Raw genomic sequence first — 21,183 nt, forward strand, 5'->3', positions numbered from 1 at the left:
CATTAGATTAATCGACGCCTTTTTGTGGAATAAAATCTGCAAAAAGTAATTAGTTATTTATTTATTATTTTAGCTTAGTTGGTTAGCATATAACAAAGGTTTTGTTTTCTGTCACAGAATTCACGACGTGAAAGCTGTAATTTCAGTTTTTACTATTTTCTTATTTTAGTTCAGTTTTACGTTTTTTTAGTTTAGCAAGTTGCAGGAGTTCATGACCAGAGGCTCAAACACACCCTTAGTGCCATCACTTGAAGATCCCGAGTCTGCAATTCACAAGAAAAAGACGCCCTTAAAAGAATTGAAGTCAGCTTTTTCAAGGAAGTTGGGAAAGAAGACAGGAGAGTCAAGTTCATCCGCGAGGCACAAGAGCAACTTTGAGCACTTGGATCAAACACTCGTCCAAACCGAGTCCGAATACGATACCGAGTCGGAATTTGAAGAACACACGAGCGAACCCGAGAACGAGCCAAGGAACGAGATGGCAACAATTGAAGAGATGTCCATGGGAGCTTACAAGAAGTGGATCCGAGAAGATATGGGTCCCGATTTAGTTCAACCCGCAATACCTGCCACTGCCACATTCGAGTTGAAGGGGCACATATTGACTACACTGAAGGATATCCCATTTTTTGGGAAAGATCATGAGGATGCTTTTAAGCATCTAGATGAAGTCAACGACATTGCGGATTACTTCAATGTCCCAAATGTCAATAGAAACACAGTCTTGCTTAGGATGCTTCCCATCACTTTCAAAGGAGCTGCTAAGGAGTGGTTAAAGTCACTCCCACCGGGTTCAATTACCACTTGGGCTCAAATGCGTGAGCAATTCCTGGACCAGTTTTGCCCGCCATCCAAGATAGGCAAACTCAAGAAGGCAATAGCCAACTTTGAGCAACAGCCGGGGGAGTCATTATACGAAGCATGGGAGCGGTACAAAGGCTTGCTTAGAAATTGCCCTCAGCATGATCTAAATGTGCAACAAGAGATGTCAATCTTCTATGATGGGGTCAACGTTATGACGAGACAACTCCTTGATTCTCAAGGACCTTTGACAAAGAAAAATCCAAGGGAGGTTAAGAAGCTGACTGAAGAATTCACGAAGCACTCTCGCGAATACCACAACCCTAGGCAAGATGGAATCAAAAGCAGTGGAGGGGCCCAAACTGAAGAAATAGCAGCTGTGATGGCTATCCTGAATAATTTGGATTGAAGGATAACACAAATGGACAGTCAATACATGACATAAGAGTGAGTTGCGAGAGATGTGGTGGTCCACACTTGACCAAAGACTGCAATTTAGATGAGTTTGGGAACATAAAAGCTCAAGTGTGCTACTCGAGTGGGGATAAGTTTGATGAGGACTGGAGGAAACCGAAGAAGGAGTGGCTGCCATATGAAGAGTATAAGAAGCAAAAAGAAGAAAAGTATAGGCAGACAGGTCGAGGCTTTTATCAAAAGGAGCAGCCACCAGCCGAGAAGAAACCCGATCTAGAGACTATGTTGATGAAGTTTATGGAAGCTTCGGAAAAGAGACACGATGCCACTGATTCTGCTATTAATGAACAACAAACTTTAATTAAGAATCAGCAAGTCTCCATCCATAACCTTGAAGTTCAAGTTGGTCAACTAGCTACTCTAGTTCATGAGAAGTTATCGCTGAAAAATACCGAAACGAAGACCCAATCTCATGTAATGGCCATAGACACCGAAGAAGAAGCCATCTCTGAGTTCCTGGAGGCATTGGAAGAAGAACCACAGCAGCTCGATCCAAAGATGAAGAAGACCAAGCTCGAAAATCATGAAGCTTCTAAGTTCCAGAATTCACGACGTGAATCTTATATGTTCACGACGTGGGCCCGTCATGAACAGAAAAATTCTGTAGTTGGTTCGTGTTGGGTTGCAGATTTGTTTAATATTGCATCATTGGGCTCGGTTAATTGTTCAATAGTTTTGTACTCCGGTTTGGGCCTGTCCAACCGTGAGCCTGTTAGGTTTACTATATAAGAATATGCTTGCATGCATATTAAATAGATGATCGAGAATACAATAGAGCAGATTACGATAGCTTTGATTTTCTTTATCGTTCATGTAAACCTTCTAACCCTCTACAGTTGATGTTCTTTGTCGAGCTCTTCTGAGGGTTGTTTTATAATCATTCGACACGTTTGATTCATTCTTGAGTTGTTTATTGTTTTCGTGTTCTTGCTGTTTAATCTTTATTTACCTGTTTAAGATCTAATCGATCTTCAAGATTAAGTTTTAATCTCATCAATTGGTATCAGAGCAGGAGGCTGTGTAATCAATACACTTCTTTTCTGTGAAAAAGGTTTCAATTAGGGTTTTCCGCAATTACTGATATTTATTGACCCGTCATCTCATTATTGACGTATCTTGATATTTATTGTTTTGCCCTAATCTGATTTATTACAAGTCTGATCTTTAAACAGGTTATTCGATCATTATGGACGAGTCGCAATCGAATCCCATCAATATTTCGAACAACATTGGATCTACCACGAAGATTCCCATCCTGTACACCCATGATTATGAAGTCTGGGCGCATCACTTTGAAGATTACGTTACAGGATCTGAGGATAATGGATACCTCATCTGGGAAGCAATTATTTCTGGACCGTTTTCTCATTCTGCAACTTCAAGGATTATTAAAACTCAAAAAGAGTATAATGATCTTCTGAAAGATGTTAAAGATATTGCGCAAGACGAAAAAGATAAATTTCAGTGCAGTATCAAGGCGTTAAGATTGATCAGATTCGCACTTCAGTCCGACACTTTTAGACTGGTGAGTTCATGCACGAAGGAAAAGGAGATTTGGGACAGGCTACGTGAATTGTACTCTACAGACGAGGATCTTGAACACTCTATCCAAACCTTACTCTTGTCTGAGTTTGGAGAATTCAGGCAAGGAGCCGAAGAAACTATGACCCAAACGTTCGATCGCTTCAATCATCTTCTCAGCAAGATGATCAAACATGACATCGAAAGGAAGCTTATTGAGCAGAAGGTTACGTTTTTAAATGGTCTAAGATCAGAGTGGAGAGTAGTAGTGTCTACAGTTAAAGCCCATGAGCAATTTAAATCATATTCCTTGGCGAAACTGGTGGGCATTCTCAAGTCTCAGGAGAAGATTGTGTTGCAGGAGAAGAATGTTGTCTCAAGCCTAGGTTCGCTGGCCCTCCTGTAAAAAAGTAAAGCTGTGATGGAGGACGAAGACCTCAACTTGGAGGAGTATGACCTCACGTCTGAGGATTATGCTATGATGGTGTCTAACCCCAAGAGGTTCATTAAGAAGAGATTCCCCAGCAACAAAAACCGAAACTGGCAGGGGAGTTATAGTTCAGAAAAGGTTAAAGATGAACCGAAGGTTGAAGAGTCTAAGAAGGAACCGAAGGCAGACGGTGATTCTGGAGTAAGCTGTTACTACTATGGAGGGAAAAACCACTATGCAAAGGATTGTGTCCTCAAAAAGATGGCTGAAAAGGATGAGGAAAAGGATGAGGAAGCTTTGCTGCAGAAAAAGCTTGATGAGATAAGGAAGAAGAAATCTACCGCTAACTCTACCATGAATGCTCTAATTGTGCAGGGTTCGGTTGCTGATGACGACTTCGGTGGCGTGGAAGTTTGGTCAACCGACTCTGAAGACGATGAAGTGAGGAAGCCCTCTCATGGAAAGGCTTGTGTGGCAAAAGAGGAAAGCAGTGGAGGAAGATGCTTGATGGTGTCTGACGTATCTCAGTTGAGGGGATACAACACTGATGGTGGAAGCAATGAACCGAAGGAGCAGCAGGATATGTGCTTTACAGCTAAACCACTCAGCGTGTAGTTCAACGAGCTCGATGAACTGATCAAGAAGGTACAAACGGTTTTTGCTTCATTTAAAGTACCACAATGCTCATATGAAAAAGAACTAAAAGGTGTTAATTCTCGAATTTCTCATCTAGATAGTAGTTTAACTCAAACTCGAGTCACCAATTCTAACTTAACTGATCAATTAAGCAGGGTGTCTTCGAAGAGTGAGGAACGGCGCATGTGGATCGAATTGAAGGAGTCGGAATTAGTCAAAATAAAAGATGAAAACATTTATTTACAGAGAGACAATTTAAAGTTGTTGAAACAGTGAAATGTTTTTTGTTTAATTGCCAAACGTCTTTACACTAATATTACTCAGCTTCACTTGGATTGTGAAATAGGACAAAAGATTCATCACATGATTTTGCCCTTCCTTGAGTTTAAGGAGGATGAAATTGATGCTGAAGCTTATAATTGTGAGAGTGTGATATCATCTGATGACGTCAATCCGACCTATATGTATGGACTGGACAAAATAGAATCTTTCATTAAATCCAAGGACCATAAGGACATGCTTAAAAACCTTTTGGATGAAAATGATAGACTTAAACTGAGAACCGAAACCATACAAAAATTTGACTCTTTAAACTCCAACTTGAGCTCAGAAAACAAAATTGATGTTGAAAATGCATCTGAGCTTAATGAGGATGACAATATGAGTGAAATTTCGGTAGAGGACACGGTTGACTGCTCAGAATTTGTGAAAAGTGAACCTGAAAACCACAAGAATCTAATTTCAGAAAATTTAGTGGAGTTCGCTCGATTGTCCCAACAAAAGTCCCCGATCTTAGCAGAGAAAGTCGTTGTATATCAAAAGGTTAGGACCACTCCAAATCAAGTGTACAAGGTCACAGGAGTAACCGAACATCAAACTGCTGAACTCACAGCAATTGTAAACGAAGACAATGCTGATGGCTGCGATGAGTTCTTCTGGTCAGCTCCAATCGATAATGCAGATGAAACGGTAGTCTTATCAGAAAGGACCTCATGGATAAGTAAAGGTAGATACATACCAGAACCCTTGAATAAGCCAGATAATTTCGATGTGCCAAGTACCAGTGGTACGAAAGACATTCCTCAAGAAAATGGAAGTTCGGCAAAAGAAGACATTCCCTCTAGTTCCTCAGTTCAAAGTGAAACTTCCATAGTTCAAAGTGAACCAGCCAAAGAGAAACCGAAAATGAAAGCCAATATCCATCATCAACCGAAGCAGATGAGGAATCAGAAACGTCAAAGGAACCAGAGATACAGGAAGAATCTCTCTGAAAGGAAACAATTCTGGCAATCCCAGAATGCATATTTCTCACATCAAGACAAGAATCTAAAGTTTGAGAATAACCCTGTTAAAAAGCACGAGAGCCACAACAACCGAAAGCCAAGGTTCGGTTCAGAAAAGAATACCAACCGAAAGCAAAGGTTCGGTTCTGAGGATGACTCCAACCGAAAGCAAAGGTTCGGTTCTGAAATCAAAAGAGATCAAAACTCTAAGGTCAGTCCCACCAATGATCAAAAGCAAAAAGGCCACCTAGAGTCTCCAGCCAAGAAGTCATCTCAATCTAAGCCCTCTCAATCTCACTCATCTAATTCTTCTAATTCTTCCAATTCATCTCCATCTCGCTCTAAAGTTCATTCTGTTCATTCTCAAAAATCTCATTCGTCAGCTGAACAAAAAGGCAAACAGAAGGTTTCTGCATCCAAACCAGAGTCTAAACCGAACGCACCTAATCCTAATAAAATCAAAGTTTTTACCATCAAAAAGAAAGATGAAACAACACTAATAAAATGAACATATCTTGTTGACATCTCTCTTACTATTCCTGTACCTGTGAAAGGCTCCAGTGGACCCAAGAAACTTTGGGTTCCTAAATCTACTTAATTTTTGCAGGTTATAAGTGACGAGCAGTTTGACGAAGAATGGTACATCGATAGTGGCTGCTCGCGTCACATGGCAGGGAGGAAAGAAGAGCTCAGGGAATACAGGTCTCTTACAAATGGTGGCAACGTCAAGTTTGGAAACAACTCCTTCGGCACCATAAAGGGATACGGAATGATTACTAATGGTGATTTCACTATAAGGAAGGTGGCATACGTGGAAGGACTACAACACAACCTCATCAGTGTATCTCAGCTCGTTGGAGGTACCGGTCTCAAAGTCTCATTCGACGATGAAGGTTCTGAAATTATTAAGAAGGAGACTAAGAAAGTTATTCTCAAATCTGAATGCAAAGGTGAAATGTTTCCTCTAAACCTCAAACCCATCAAAGGAAACCCAGCTATATGCCTGTTATCAAAAGCACAATCTGACGAAAGCTGGTTGTGGCACCGAAGACTCTCTCATCTCAACTTTAAAGATATCAACAAACTTGTCACTAGAGGTCATGTTCGAGGTCTTCCATTGCTCAAGTTCGATAGAGATCATTTATGTGCTGCATGCGAAATGGGGAAGCAGAGTCGTCAAAGTCATCCATCTATAATTAACACTAAAGTTGTTGTACCACTCGAATTACTTCATATTGATTTGTGTGGTCCATCATCTATCGAAAGCATCGGTGGTAGCAAGTATATTCTTGTTATTGTTGATGACTTTTTGCGATTTACATGGGTGTTCTTTCTAAAGCTTAAATCTGAAGCGACTTATAAGCTGAAAGTGTTCATCAAGCAGATTGAAGTACAGCTGAAGAAGGTGGTTCGCAACATCAGGAGCGACAATGGTCTGGAATTCAAAAATAGAGAATTTGAAGAATTCCTGGCAGAAAAGGGAATAAGTCACAACTTCTCAGCTCCCTACACACCTCAACAGAACGGAATTGTTGAAAGACGAAACCGATCTTTGTGTGAAGCTGCCCGAACCATGCTAAGTTTCGCTTCCTTACCTCTTTATTTTTGGGCTGATGCTATTTCTGCTGCTTGTTTTACACAGAACAGGTCTTATCTCAACAAGCGATTCACGCTCACACCTTATGAGATTCTCAACAATAGGAAGCCCAATGTGAAATTTTTCCACGTGTTCGGCTCACGGTGTTTCATCTTTAACTCTAAAGAACACCGCAACAAGTTCGATGTCAAAGCTGACGAGGGAATCTTTCTGGGCTACTCTCTCACTTCCAAAGCATACAGAGTATTAAACAAGCGTTCGAGGAAAATCGAAGAGACTTACTACGTGACTTTCGATGATTGCTATGTCAAAAAGCTAAAGGCCAATGAAGACACTGCTGGGGACATCTTTCCTCAAACTGGCCAAGTCACAGTCTCGATCGCTAATTTATTCAAGAAGTTTATGGAGCTATTTGACGAACCAGAGAAAGCTACTCTCTCAGAAGCAGGCGCAGCAGACAACAAGGTAGACCACATGAAGCAAATTGTCGAAGAAGCTGCCAGGAGAATGAATGAAGGGGGATCGAATTCTGACGAACCTCCATCAAACGATGCTTTAGTCGAGGGGGAGGATCAACCATCATCAACTCATCCGACCTCACATGTCGAGGGGGAGCCAAGCTCTCCAACTGCTCCCGAAAGTACTTCTCCAACCGAAAGTGCTTCACCATCCGAAGGTGCATCAACGCCTGAAAGCCTAGCACCACAAGAAACCTCTAAAGCTCAAGTTTCACAAAGCATTCCTGAAAGCTCACACATCGAGGGGGAGCAAGCTGATATGTCATACGACTACGAAAGCCAGTCCGAGCCAGAAGAAATGATGAATGCTGAACTGGACCCAACCTTTGATCCAAACTACCCTCCCCTCACCAAATGGACCAGAGATCATCCTATCTCTCAAGTGGTTGGGGATGTCTCTGAAAAGGTTCTGACCCGATCACAACTCAAGGCAAAACAGACATCCATATTTTCCAAAGTTGAATTTTGCATGTTTAACTCATTCGTATCAAAAGTTGAACCGAAGACAGTTAACACTACTCTCGATCACTCCGATTGGGTTCAAGCGATGCAAGATGAACTAAACGAATTCGAGAGGAACAAAGTCTGGCGCCTCATTCCAACTCCTCCAGATGCCTCGGTTGTTGGTCTCAAATGGGTCTTTAGGAATAAAATGGACAAGGAAGGGAACGTTATACGGAACAAAGCTCGTCTGGTAGTAAAAGGATATTGTCAGGAGGAAGGGATTGATTATGAAGAGACTTTCGCTCCTGTAGCTAGGCTGGAATCTGTAAGAATATTTCTTGCTTATGCTGCCCACAAAAACTTTGAAGTTTTCCAAATGGACGTCAAATGTGCATTTCTTAATGGAGAACTCGAAGAAACAGTGTACATGGAGCAACCTCCTGGTTTCGTGAACGAAAAGTATCCTAATCATTGCTACATTCTGGATAAAGCTGTGTATGGACTCAAACAAGCTCCGAGAGCCTGGTATGAAACGCTAACTAAATTCTTAAAGATGTCTTAATTCAAACAAGGTTCGGTTGACCCAACCTTCTTTCGCAAAAAGGAAGGTAACCACCTTATGATTGTTCAAATTTATGTCGATGATATCATCTTTGGTTCAACGAATCCCAGCCTAACAGCTGAATTCAGAAAGTTGATGGAGACTAAATTTGAAATGAGCTCAATGGGTCCTATTAACTTTTTCCTTGGCTTAAATATTAGACAGGGATCCGAAGGCATCTTTATCAATCAAGAAGCTTACATGAAGACTCTCCTAGCAAAGTTTGGTATGATGGGAGATTCCAAAGTCAAAGTCCCAATGGCATTCGGCACCAAGATAACTCCATCCCTAGACAAACCGGCTGTTGATATCACGCTCTATCGTCAAATGATAGGCTCACTAATGTATCTTACTGCTAGCAGGCCTGACATCATGTTTTCTGTGTGTTATTGTGCTAGATTTCAGGCAAACCCACGCGAACCTCACATGCTTGCAGTGAAGAACATTTTACGATATCTCAAGCGAACGGCCTCCTTAGGTCTATGGTATCCTTCCAACTCAGGCTTCTTCGTTCAAGCCTACTCAGATGCAGACCTTGGAGGATGTGGACTCGACAGAAAAAGCACCACTGGCGGCTGTCAATTCCTTGACGGAAAGTTGGTTAGCTGGCAATCAAAGAAACAAACGTGCGTGTCGTTGTCTACTGCCGAAGCTGAATACATAGCCGCTGCATCCTGCACCTCTCAAGTGATTTGGATCCAGAGTCAACTTCGTGACTATGGACTCAATATGAAGAAGATCCCACTATATTGTGACTCTGAAAGTGTAATTAGGATCTGTCATAACCCAGTGCAACACTCCAAAACCAAACACATAGCACTGAGGTATCACTTCATCAAAGATCATGTGGAAGATGGAAACGTTGAAGTACACTTTGTTCGAACCACTGATCAATTGGCTGACGTCTTTACCAAAGCAATTCCTGAAGCATCATTCAACAGAATTTTACAAGGGCTAGGTATGATGGAATCAGAGTCAGTACCTCAAACTACCTCTCAACCACAAAAGTAAGAAGCGAAATTGACCGAACGTTCAGGTTCGGTTACATAATCTGACTCGCTCATCTCCAGAAAGGTAATTTTCTTGGTTGTACATTTCATGTTCAAAGTTGTTTATCTTATTGTCAAAAGTATTTTCTTATTGCAAGCCTAAATTCCTTGGTTTTCTAAAATTTTTCAAAACCGAAACCTATCGAACGCTTGGGTTCGGTTTTTCAAAATTTTCTTAAACCGAAACCAACCGAACGCTCGGGTTCGGTTTTTCAAAATTTTCTTAAACCGAAACCAACTGAACGCTCGGGTTCGGTTTTTCAAAACTTTTCTCAACCGAAACCAACCGAACGTTCGGGTTCGGTTACCAAATTTTTCCAAAGTTTTTTTACTCTTTCTAAGTCTTATTTTTTCTTTCTTGATTAATTTTTTTTACTATTATTTTATTTTCTTTTAATTTTTTTATATATATCAAAAACTCCAAAAATATTTTCTTATTTTATTTATGTGTTCGTTCGTTTATGGGGATATAATTGTTGGATTACTTAAGTGTCCCTAGAAGCATGCTGCTGTATGTGTCTCAAGCCTCATAAGATTCTGAATAATAGCCTTAATGACTTGGTATAAACAAACCTTGTCTTCCCAATTAGGCTACCACATTTATTCTAATCGTGAGCTACCTCACTCTCTTCTCACATGAGATAAGAGTTTTCTGCTTGGTCCTTATTTTCGCAGCAGAGGTACTTTAATTTCTTACACCATCTCCATTACATTCGTTTCATCAACGTAACCCTTGAGACTCTCAGAAATTACCACTGAGGTTTATGGTTACACAACAACTGTGTTTATGATCTTAGTTTCGTGCCACTACGAGCTGAGTGAAACCCAAAATTCAACACCAAATCTGAATTGAGGGTGAACAATAAATTTGCTCAAGTTTTCACCAAAGAATTGACGTATGTATCTTGCTGAAATCTCAAAATTTTATTTTGTGTGATTCCTATGAAATTGTTAAACACCATAACATTTCTTCCCTTGGGATCCAGTTTTTATTTTTTTTGTTGAGATTTTATATTTTCCAAGCCACTTTAAAATTAATTCCTACCTACTTGTTCAACAAACTACACCGGTCTCACAAGTACTTTGTTCACTTTCTATCTTATTTCAAGATTAGGACTGTTGAATTAAAGATAAAGCCACCTTAAGTAGCCTAATTAAAAGAAGCCTTTCAACACTTATCAATAAGTGTTTGATCGTTATTTAACGGGAAACCACCTTTACACTTTAAGGTCTCTCTTGACTTTGAAGGAAGAGATTCGTGCCCGGGATCATTTGTTTCGTGTCATTATTGACATCACATTTATTCCTAAAAAGAGTTGCTTTATTTCTTTTCTTTTTATACTCTTAGCACGAAAATCTTTGGTTTTCCAAAAATCTGGTACTAATAATTACAGGCTGTTTTATTGCCTTGGTGGTTAATTATTAAGATGTGGTCAACAATCATCCACGTGGGAAAATAATTCAAAATATGCCATTTAAAAGACAAGATGAAGGGTTGCTGACTCAGGCGGGAGATAAAAAGATTGAATTTCAAACGGCGGTTAAAAAGGGACGCATGCGAATCTGAAACGCCCATTCTTTAACTGACATCATGGACGCGTGTGCGAATTTCAAGCGGTTCCTTTCTGGCACATCAAGGCGCGTGTGGAATTGAAACGGTTTCTTCTGAAACGACGGTTGTTGGGCGGCGTGTTCCTAGGAATCTGACACTCTCTCTCCTACGTGATCATCGCATGCGTTAACTGTCACGCATCTATCATTCCGGAAAACCTTTTCGTATTTCCATAGAAGATTTGAACAAATTTTTCTCTCTCCTTACACCCACTATAAAAGGCAGTCTCCACTCCCATTTACCTCTTTACTGCATCCGAATTTCCTAGAGAGCAAAAATTCCCTAAAGCTTTTACTGTTCCTCTTCTTCTTCCTAATTTCAACAATGGCAGAATCATCCTCAGTCCATGCCACCTCACACATCCTTCCCATTCGCCCTCAACAGTGTTTGGTGATTGACCTAACCCCTCAGGCGTACGATTCCTACATGTTTCTGATCATGGAGTGCCTAAAGTATTCACAAATTGCTCCTGCACTTTCTAGGGTTGAGTCTGTGCCCATGGAGCTCCTCTCGCAGGTGTATGCGACTGCACATTACGATAAAGCAGTCGATAGGGTGTTCTTCGAGGTTTCTGATCACAAGACCTCGATTTCAAGGCAACGATTTGGTACACTGCTAGGGTTTGCTGCTGACCCTTCAAGGATTAATCCGAAGACGATTCCGATTGGGCATCTTTACAACATGTTTTACAATATGGGGTACACGGAGGTGCTCACCTCCGTCGCGAAGTTTAAAAAATCCTGCTTGCCGCCACAGTGGAACGACATGTTCACAGTCCTCTTCAAGGGCTTATCTGAACGGAGCTCAGGATCCGATGGTTCTAGTCGACTCTTCTTGTCGATAATGTATGGCGTCTACAACGGTGTCAATATTGACTATGGATTTGTTCTCTGGCAACAACTCATCCAGAGCCTCTCTTCTTCTTCACGACATTCTGAGGTGTCGTATGCCCGGTTCTGGACTCTCATCACAAAGTGGGCGATGGATAAGTTCGATGTCCCCACTGCTCCCGGTGCATCGATGTCTTCGATCGGTACTTTTCATACCACGAAGATCATCGTCTTAGATGCATCCAAGTTTTCTTTCATCGGCTCCATTCCGGAGACAATGTACGGCGATGTTCCATCTGACAGCAGGATCATCAGGACCATTAAGGAGTTCAAGGCGTCTGGACCTAGGGAACTCACACAGGAAATGCTCAAGTCCATCCATGATGCTGACAAACCTGTTAATAGGGGCAAAAAGGCAGATAAAGGGAAGCAAGTGACCAAAAGGGCTAAAGGTCCTTCTCCCAGGAAGAGGAAACCAACCAAAGCTGCATAGTCCCCGCAGCCGAAGAGGCGGAAGACTCAACCGAAGCGAAGGATTGTAATCGCTTCCTCTTCGAGTGACTCAGACGGTGAGAGTTCGGATTCGGACGGCTCTCAAAGAGGCAAAACCCCTCCAAGAGGCAACACCCCACCCCGATCACCTACCCTAGACATGGAAATCCATGTCTCACCCATTCCTTCACCTACTGAAACAATCCCTACTTCCATTCCCACCATAAACCCCTCTACCACCATTCCTCAAACCTCTTTCCCTATACCACCACCCATTTTCACAGCTACAACTACAACAACTGCAAAGGTTACAACCAACGTATCTGATACGGGGGTTCATACCGATGCAACCGAAACACCACCTGTAACCGAACCTCCTCATACAACCGAAACCCAGCATACAACCGAACCTATCCACACTCAACCACCACCCGAAACTACCCACACCAACACTCAACCTGAACCTACACATACCACCACACCCCCAGCTTCCCCACCCCCAAGATCTCCAGATCATGCCTCTGATGGAGATAACCCTTTCCTTGGAGGGGAAAATATGACCTTCGATTCGGTCTACTTTAGTCCGTTTCAGGTCCAAAGCGACGACGAGGACGATGCTCCAGTAACAAAGAAGCATCTTAAGGAGCTAAATGAGAAGGTTGACTTGCTTCTTGCTTCATCCTCCAACCTTCAGTCCTCTCTCTCTGAAGCCGCTCTTCAGAAGATTGTTGATGCCTTCTCCAGGGCTCAGCATGATTCCGTCGCCTCTGCCACTGCAGCAATAGACGCCTCCACAAAAGCATGTGAGGCAGCGACCGCAAAAGTCGATAAACTATTCTCTGAAGCCTCTTCCCTGTTAAAGTCCTTACAGGAGAGCGCTGATGCAACAAAGACAACTTTGGAACCAATCGTTCAACAATTGGCCACGTTCGTCTCAACGGAGTTGAAGTCGTTCGCTACCCTTCGCCAATCCATCAGCGACGACAACTCGGCCCTTCATGCCTCCATTGACGAGCGCCTCGCTAAACTTCAAGAGGATCTCGCTGCCGAAAACTCGTTAATGGACGTTCTTGCTAGTAAAACCACCGCCCTCCAAGTCAAGAGCGCTCAGCTTTCAAACTCTCAGCAACAGATTGAAGCTCTTCGATCCGAACGGGAGGTTATCAAAACATGTGTTTCGGATGTACACTCTGCCCTATCCAACATCCTGGAAGCACACGATCCGATTCTCAATCATTCGGTGAGGAGAACCCTTGCTGAAAAACTTGCTCCTGCCCTGGACCTCCTCAGCAAAATTGAAGGGCTACCTAGTTTCGTGTCCAATCCGAAACAAGGGGGAGAAGTGAAGTCCGGATCGAAACCACCTCCTTCCTCAAAAGCTGCTCACACAACCGAACCACCTCCGACTGGTCAAACTTCGGGTTCGGGTGTGAAGGATAAAGGAAAGAAAATAGCTGAGGAAGAAGATGAAGATGATAAAGAAACCATTGCTGACTTGCTTAAACGCAAAAATAGTCGCAATGTTGAAAATGATAATGTTCGTGTGGCGCGAGAAGCTGAAGAAGTCGAACGCAAGAAGAAAGAAGCCCACGATCTCCTTGAGAGCAGGAAGACTCTTTTCCCTGCTTGGACTCGGGAGAGAATGATAAAGGAGGCCATAGATACTCCTAGCATCCTATGGCTCGAACCGGTGATCTCCTTCGACTGCTACAATTCTGTCGATTCACAGTTCGATATGCCCTTGACTCGAAAGGCGTTTATCTTCCACGCCTTCTCCAACATTTTTGAAGTCCCTCATCCTAATCCTGAAGTTGATAGGGAGTTAATCGAATTCTATCTGAAGGCTGCTCAACCACAGTACCAAACATGGAGCGCTCAGAAGATCGTTAATGTTCGGGTTTTAAAGCCGTATACCGAAGGGAGATTCATCAACGTTCGGTTCAGGGTGATCAGAGGGTCTGCAAGAACCGAACATCTTATATCCTTAGCAGATCTACCGAACCTCAACCCCCATGACTGGATTGTTCTGCATAACATCCTCTTGACGAATGAAGCTGAATATGGTCCGATTATAGACCATCTCAAAAGGATGTTAGTATGCTATATCATGGAGGTCGCCTTGATGGATCAGGAGGTAGCCACTGTCTTCAAGAAGAAACCGAAGATATCTCCTGTTGGCTCAGCCAGTGATCTGAACCAGATGAAGATGGGCAAGATTGACCCGAGGCGTAATTCGGTCATGTTCACTAGAGTAGAAGGACAGAAATGTCTCTTTGCTTTAGCGGATAAACATCTTTATACCACTGCTTGTCTAGAGCATGTGCTGGAGATCATCCATCGGTGTAAAGAGAATGTAGCGGATGATATCAAATACTTCAATGATATGATTCAATGGTACATCAGATTCAGACAAACGATACTTGCTCTTATCTCTCGTCTGTTTCAGACTGTAAATAAGAAGGTACCTGCCGCTGCTGTTGGCCCAAGTAAGAAGTGAAGATCTTGCTCCAATTGACGCAAAGGGGGAGATTGTTGGGTTGCAGATTTGTTTAATATTGCGTTATTGGGCTCGGTTAATTGTTCAATAGTTTTGTACTCCGGTTTGGGCCTGTCCAACCGTGAGCCTGTTAGGTTTACTATATAAGAATATGCTTGCATGCATATTAAATAGATGATCGAGAATACAATAGAGCAGATTACAATAGCTTTGATTTTCTTTATCGTTCCTGTAAACCTTCTAACCCTCTATAGTTGATGTTCTTTGTTGAGCTCTTCTGAGGGTTGTTTTATAATCATTCGACACGTTTGATTCATTCTTGAGTTGTTTATTGTTTTCGTGTTCTTGCTGTTTAATCTTTATTTACCTGTTTAAGATCTAATCGATCTTCAAGATTAAGTTTTAATCTCATCAGTTCGGTTTATCAGCCGCCTTTGCCTTTTCCTTCCCAAGCTACCCTTAGTCCACTGGAGAGAGAGCATAGAGAGTTTGTCAAGCATGTGAAGGGGATCCCGATTAATACTCCCTTTGTCGAGTCCTTATCCAAAACTCCCGAGCATCAAAAATTACTGCAAGATTTGATAGACACTCGCAAGCAATTAAAGAAGCAGTCTAAGGTGGTTCTAAGTGAACAAAGCTCAAAAGCTGTGTTGGGAGAGACACTAGAGAAGATGGGGGATCCTGGATGCCTCACTCTTCCGTGTGAGTTTGGTAATAAATTGAAGGTTAATGCTTTAGCCGATTCTGGGGCTAGCATTAATTTGATGCCCTTTTTATTTTATAAAAAATTGGAAATTCAGAAGATGAAGGCTACAAAAATGACGATTCACATGGCGAACCGTTCAGTGACACAACCCTGGGGCATAGTACCATCAGATGTTGAGGGTGATGATGAGGATGATCGGCCGGCCGACCAACCTGTGCCAGAGCCGAGACCGAGGCGCATGAATGTGAGAGGAAGAGGAGACCGTGGGCACCCGATACACCCACCTGCTTCCATGGTTGGTGCGCCTTTTGGGAGTGTGATGGCTGGTTACTTTGACCAGTTATCGTTGAGTGTGAATTGGATAGGCGGCACTATGGAGAATGTTGTCCGTCATCTTGGGGTGGAGCAGCCGCCTCATTTAGGGTATCATTACCCGATTTTCCCATGATGGTCGGAGTATGGTGGACGCGGAGGTGATGGAGCTGGAACCAGTGGAGCACATGATGATGAGGAGGATGATTGATCGTTATTTTGTTTGATTTGTTTTTAGTTTGTTTTTATGGGATTGTAAGAACTACTTTGAATATTATGTTACTTTTATTTTCCGTTGTTGGTTGTTTCTCAGAAATTGCTAGGAGCGCCTTGAGAGGATATCGAGTTATGAATGCGTACGTTTTTAGCCGGAAGTGTTTAACGCCGAGAGTCGAGACCCATATTTTCAAAATAAGTGTGGGGTGAGTCAAGAGAGTGGAGAGTCAGTGAAAGAGTCATTAACTGATGAATTTAGAAGAGTCTTAATACATTAAGACATTAGAAGAAGAAGTGGCAATGTTTTTCTGACTGCCCGGTTTTCACGACGTGAACTTTTATTATTCACGTTGTGAGTCAGTTATCAGGAGGTTCTCAGAATACGCTTAGTTTTGATTTCACGTCATGAATTGTCTCAAACTCACGTCATGAATATGAGATTTTTACAATTTCAAGGCCCTTGACATTTTAGTCTTCTATGGGTTGATGTTATTCTTCTTGTCAATATATTCAAGATTATTTTGGCTAATTTTTACCACCATACAATGTGGCGTATGCTTTCCCACATTGGTCATTCTACTTTTGGAGATTTACACCATATTTGAAGACGATTGAAGGCTCGATTTCATGTTTTGCCGGTATACTCCTTATTTCGCGAGTTCAAGATCCAAGTTTCTATTTTTGGAGTCCATATTCAAGATGCGCGTTTTCCACACTTTTGGAGATGTTCACGCCACTATCCCAGGGGAGTCTGTTCCGTTTTTCTCCTTTTTCTTTAATTTTGATGCATACAATGAGGGCATTGTATGAAATAAGTGTGGGGTAGGGGTAGAAAAAGCAAATTGCTAGATAATGATAGAATTTGATAGTAAAATTGAAAATTTAAAAATTGAAATTTTTAATAATTGAATCTAGTAATAATAATTTGAACTGTAGTTGCTAGTGTTATATAGGATGATCCGATAAAAGTTCAAATGTTTAGTTGAGCCAATATACGTTATAGTGCATTTGTGGCCTCCCTTATTTTAGTGAAATCATGGAACAAAAACATAACCCCGCTTGGTTTGAGGGATGCAATATGTTTAGCAGCCTAAACCTGAAATGTATCCAGGAAAATTATTATCATTGACCAATAAAGGTTGAGGTTGAGCGCCTCTGCTTAAGCATGTAGGTTTTGAGTGAAAAAAGAGAGGTACATGTAAAAAAAGAGAGAATTGCAAGAAAATTTTGAAGAATTTTGGAGCAAATAAAGTGAAGATCAAAAGATCAAAATTCCAAGAAATTAAAAAAAAAAGTTGAAGATACCAGAAATCAAATCAACAAAGGAGGTGAATTCAAAGAAATCAATGATCAAATTATCAAGGAAGTGAAGAATTCCAAAAGAGCTCCATAGTGGTATCATAGATTGTAATTCTAGATTATGTATGCTTAGGTTGCTCAACTAAAAATACCTTGAGGATAAGGAGGTTTTCTACGGATGGATTCAGAGGGTTGCATAAAATGAGCATTGTTCGGAAAAAGTGGGCGAGTGTTTATGAAGATTGTGAGTATTTAAAGTAGGGGGGTACTTTAGGAAAATTTTAGACACAAATGCATGCGTTGAGGTCTTGGCATAATGGCTGAGCTGGAGTCGGATTGTTCTATGTGATGTTAGTAATCAAGGGTTAAGTTTAAATTTGCTTGAGGGCAAGCAAATTCTAAGTGTGGGGTATTTTGATATTGCCATATTTACACCTATTTTTAGGCAATATTTAAGTACATTTTTATTAATAAATTGGTAATTTGTTTAGAATAATGGTACTTATGAGCTTAAATGTTATTTACAGCCAAAAAGAAGACATTTTGAAGAAAAGGGACTAAAAGCGTTAAATAAAGAAACTTTGGGAATTAAAAGATTAAAAGAGAAGAAAATCTGGAAAAAGATTATTTACGATGTGAGACTTAAAGAATTCACGACGTGAAGAGTTGGTTCTAGAAGATATGTATGCGGGTGAAGGAATCCTTGACAGGCACGGTTATCTACAACTCACGACGTGAATATCTTATTACTCACGACGTGAATTTATGGATATCAGCAACTATATAAATCATTGACCATTACGAATAGAGGCAACTTTTAGCTGGAGAGAGGAGTTCCAGAAGGTGATTTTAAGGAGAGAAAAGTTCTGGGAAGAGGCTTTCAACACCAAAAAGAGTGAAGGTCCATAATTTAGTTTATTTTAGTTAATTAAGAACATGTTTCCTTTCAATTCAATTTGTGTTAGTTTTTTAGTTGCTATGATGAGTAGCTGAATTTAGCTACTTTTGTTTAGCTAGATGAAGCTTCTAACTTATGAATAGCTCAATTTTTATGGATTTATTTAGTTGGTAAAATTGCTTGTGTTTGATTTGTAGTACCTAGCATGCTTATGTTTGTTTCTCTAATTGCTTGATTGCATGTTCTATGTAGCTTAGTGACCATTAACTGCATGAACATGTTTACCTAATGATTTAGTGAACATTGAATTGTTAGAGCTAGGATTGACCAATCTTAGTTAGTAATTAGAGTAAATAAGCTTAGCTGTGCTAGAGAACGTGTATTGTGACTATAATTGCATTTATATAAAATCTTACATAGCATATTTACATTCATAATTAGTTCTGTGTTTAATTGTGTGTGAACATACATGGTTTGACATGAATTAGTTAATTATTGGTAAAGATAGAACTAAATTACTAATATAATTAAAACCAACTAGATGATCCATAAACATTAGCTAGCCATAAGAAAGAAGTGGATTCAAACTAAACAAGAGTGTATTTTTACTTATCGAATTTGATTTAAGTTCGTCTGATATTGTAAAATCAGATAAAACCCCTTTTAAACTTGTTAATAATTAGGTTAATTTAATAGTAAGTAAATTAATTAGTAACACCATTCCCTGTGATCGACACCCGACTTACCCAAACTATACTGTAATCTGACTAGGTACACTGCCTATAAGTGCATAGTTATTTTAAGTTTGTTAGGTTATAAATATTAAAATTAGTGGGTACTTTTGTGCACATCAATACTTGACGAGTCTGGGGCCTCCGACTCGTCGAGTCCCTTTGCCAAAATTAATGTTTTAATTAAAAATACATACCAAGATCCGGGCGTTACACATATCTTTCCTTAAACCCTGACGAGAAACCCCACAAAAAGGACGGTTCCTCAGAAACAACTAGAGAGCCAGCCGAATCGTCTTAAGAGCCTCTGAAAACCCTTCATAGTTCTTTGAGGAGGATGATCCTACTGAGGAGGAGAAAAATCCCACCAAGTAGGAAGTTGATTTGTCACATTATGAGAATAAGAAAGCCATAAATCAACATAGGATTCAATACCTATCTCTTCCCTCAAAACATTACCTAGTTACGTCGTAATTACCCTAGCCACTCGTACTACACGTCACTTCAATCATATTCATAATGAGTTGTGAATCATCAAATGAAGTGCCATAAGTTGGTCTAATATGACCCAAAGGTTAGATAAGGAACTAAGATGGGATAAAAGGACTAAAGCTCCAAATACAACTTGTAGAGAAAATGTCATTGTCGCAAAGGCAAGTGCTTGTGTGATAGAGATAAGAACTCGATCCACTTAGCAGTAGCTCCCTAACCTAGTATGGTAGACTTCCAAGTTATGACCTAAGAACTACAGATTTTAAGTGTAATGATAAGTTCGTCTATGCAAGAAAGCAATATTATCGCTATTCCCTAGAGAGGACCTTATAATACATCAACACTTTCCCCTCCCAACATAGATATTTTTGTGATATTTGTTATTACACTAACTCGTGTGCTTAGCCGTTACTACTCGCAGATATAAAAAGGCATCATCAAATAACACCCCCTTTTCTTTTCACTAACTATAATAGGGGTCCAAAAATGCCTCAAAGAAGAGTCTACAGAACGAACCCCAGGACACAACTAAACCTTGACGCAACAACCATCGAGGTGTTGATCACCTAATGATTTGCTAAAACCCTAGCTAATAGGAATGTCGAATCAAGACAAGGTAGAGGAACCAGAGGAGATATAAAAAGGCATTGTCAATTGTGATATTTTTTATTACACTAACTCGTGTGCTTAGCCGTTACTACTCGCAGGCATAAAAAGGCATCGTCAACTAACACCCCTTTTCTTTTCACTAACTATAATAGGGGTCCAAAAATGCCTCAAAGAACAGTCACCAGAAGGAACACCAGGGCACAACTGAACCTTGACGCAACAACCATCGAGGCGTTGATCACCTAATGAGTCGCTGAAGCCCTAGCTAATAGGAATGTTGAACCCAGACAAGGTAGAGGAACCAAAGGAGATAGTACACCGGATGGTAACAGGAGTCACCCAAGAGCATGTACATATAAGTAATTTAGGAACTGCAAGGCCAAACCCTTCTTAGGAAATGAAGGAGTAGTAGGATTGACTCGCTAGATTAAGAAGATGGAATCGGTATTTGAGATCAGCTTCTGTGCTGAGAATTGTAAAGTTGGGTTTGCTGCATGTACCTTCGAGGACACAGCATTGTCATGGTGAAACAACCATGTCAAACAAATGGGAGTTAGTACATCCAATGCCATCTATTGGGATGAATTGAAGCAACTATTGATTGAAGAGTAATGTCCTAGAGAGGAGATGCAAAAGCTAGAACAAGAGCTCTAGAATCTAACCATGCAAGATGTAGACATTGCAACTTATACCAGTCGCTTCAGTGATCTTGCTATCTCGTGTCCCAATTTTGTCATCCCAAAATACAAGAAAGTAGAAAGGTACATATGGGGTTTAGTTCAGCCTATCCAAGGACTGGTTATGACTTACAGGCTAGCTACTTACGATAGTGACAAGAGATTGGCCTTTACTCTTACCAATCAGGTAATCCGCCAAGGCACCATGGTTCTGAAGACTGGTCTCATAGGATAACAAAATAACAAGAGAAAGCCTAAAGAATATTTAGAGCAAGTAGCATGGAAGAAGAAAGACTTAGGGAAAGTCTATGAAGCAACTATTCTGTCACCCACTCCTTTAAGGCAGTATGCAAGAGATCTTCCATTATGCAATAAGTCCAACTATCATCACATAGGTGTATGTAGAGAGCTAATCTGTAAAAATTACAGTAGAAAAGGCCACACTACTAGGTTTTGTT

The 21,183-nt window shown here is 40.8% G+C and overlaps 1 non-coding gene across 1 annotated transcript; it reads right to left on the minus strand.

Annotated features, from left to right (window-relative positions):
- Window positions 1–862: 862 nt before the first annotated feature.
- On the minus strand, window positions 863–969 carry LOC145103442 (small nucleolar RNA R71). Its single transcript, XR_013706535.1, has one exon. It is a non-coding gene; the product is annotated as a small nucleolar RNA R71 (small nucleolar RNA).
- Between the last annotated feature and the right edge of the window lie 20,214 nt (window positions 970–21,183).

This window comes from Lactuca serriola, chromosome 4, assembly GCF_051521515.1.
Source record: "Lactuca serriola cultivar US96UC23 chromosome 4, Lser_US96UC23_V15, whole genome shotgun sequence".
Taxonomy (NCBI): domain Eukaryota; kingdom Viridiplantae; phylum Streptophyta; class Magnoliopsida; order Asterales; family Asteraceae; genus Lactuca; species Lactuca serriola.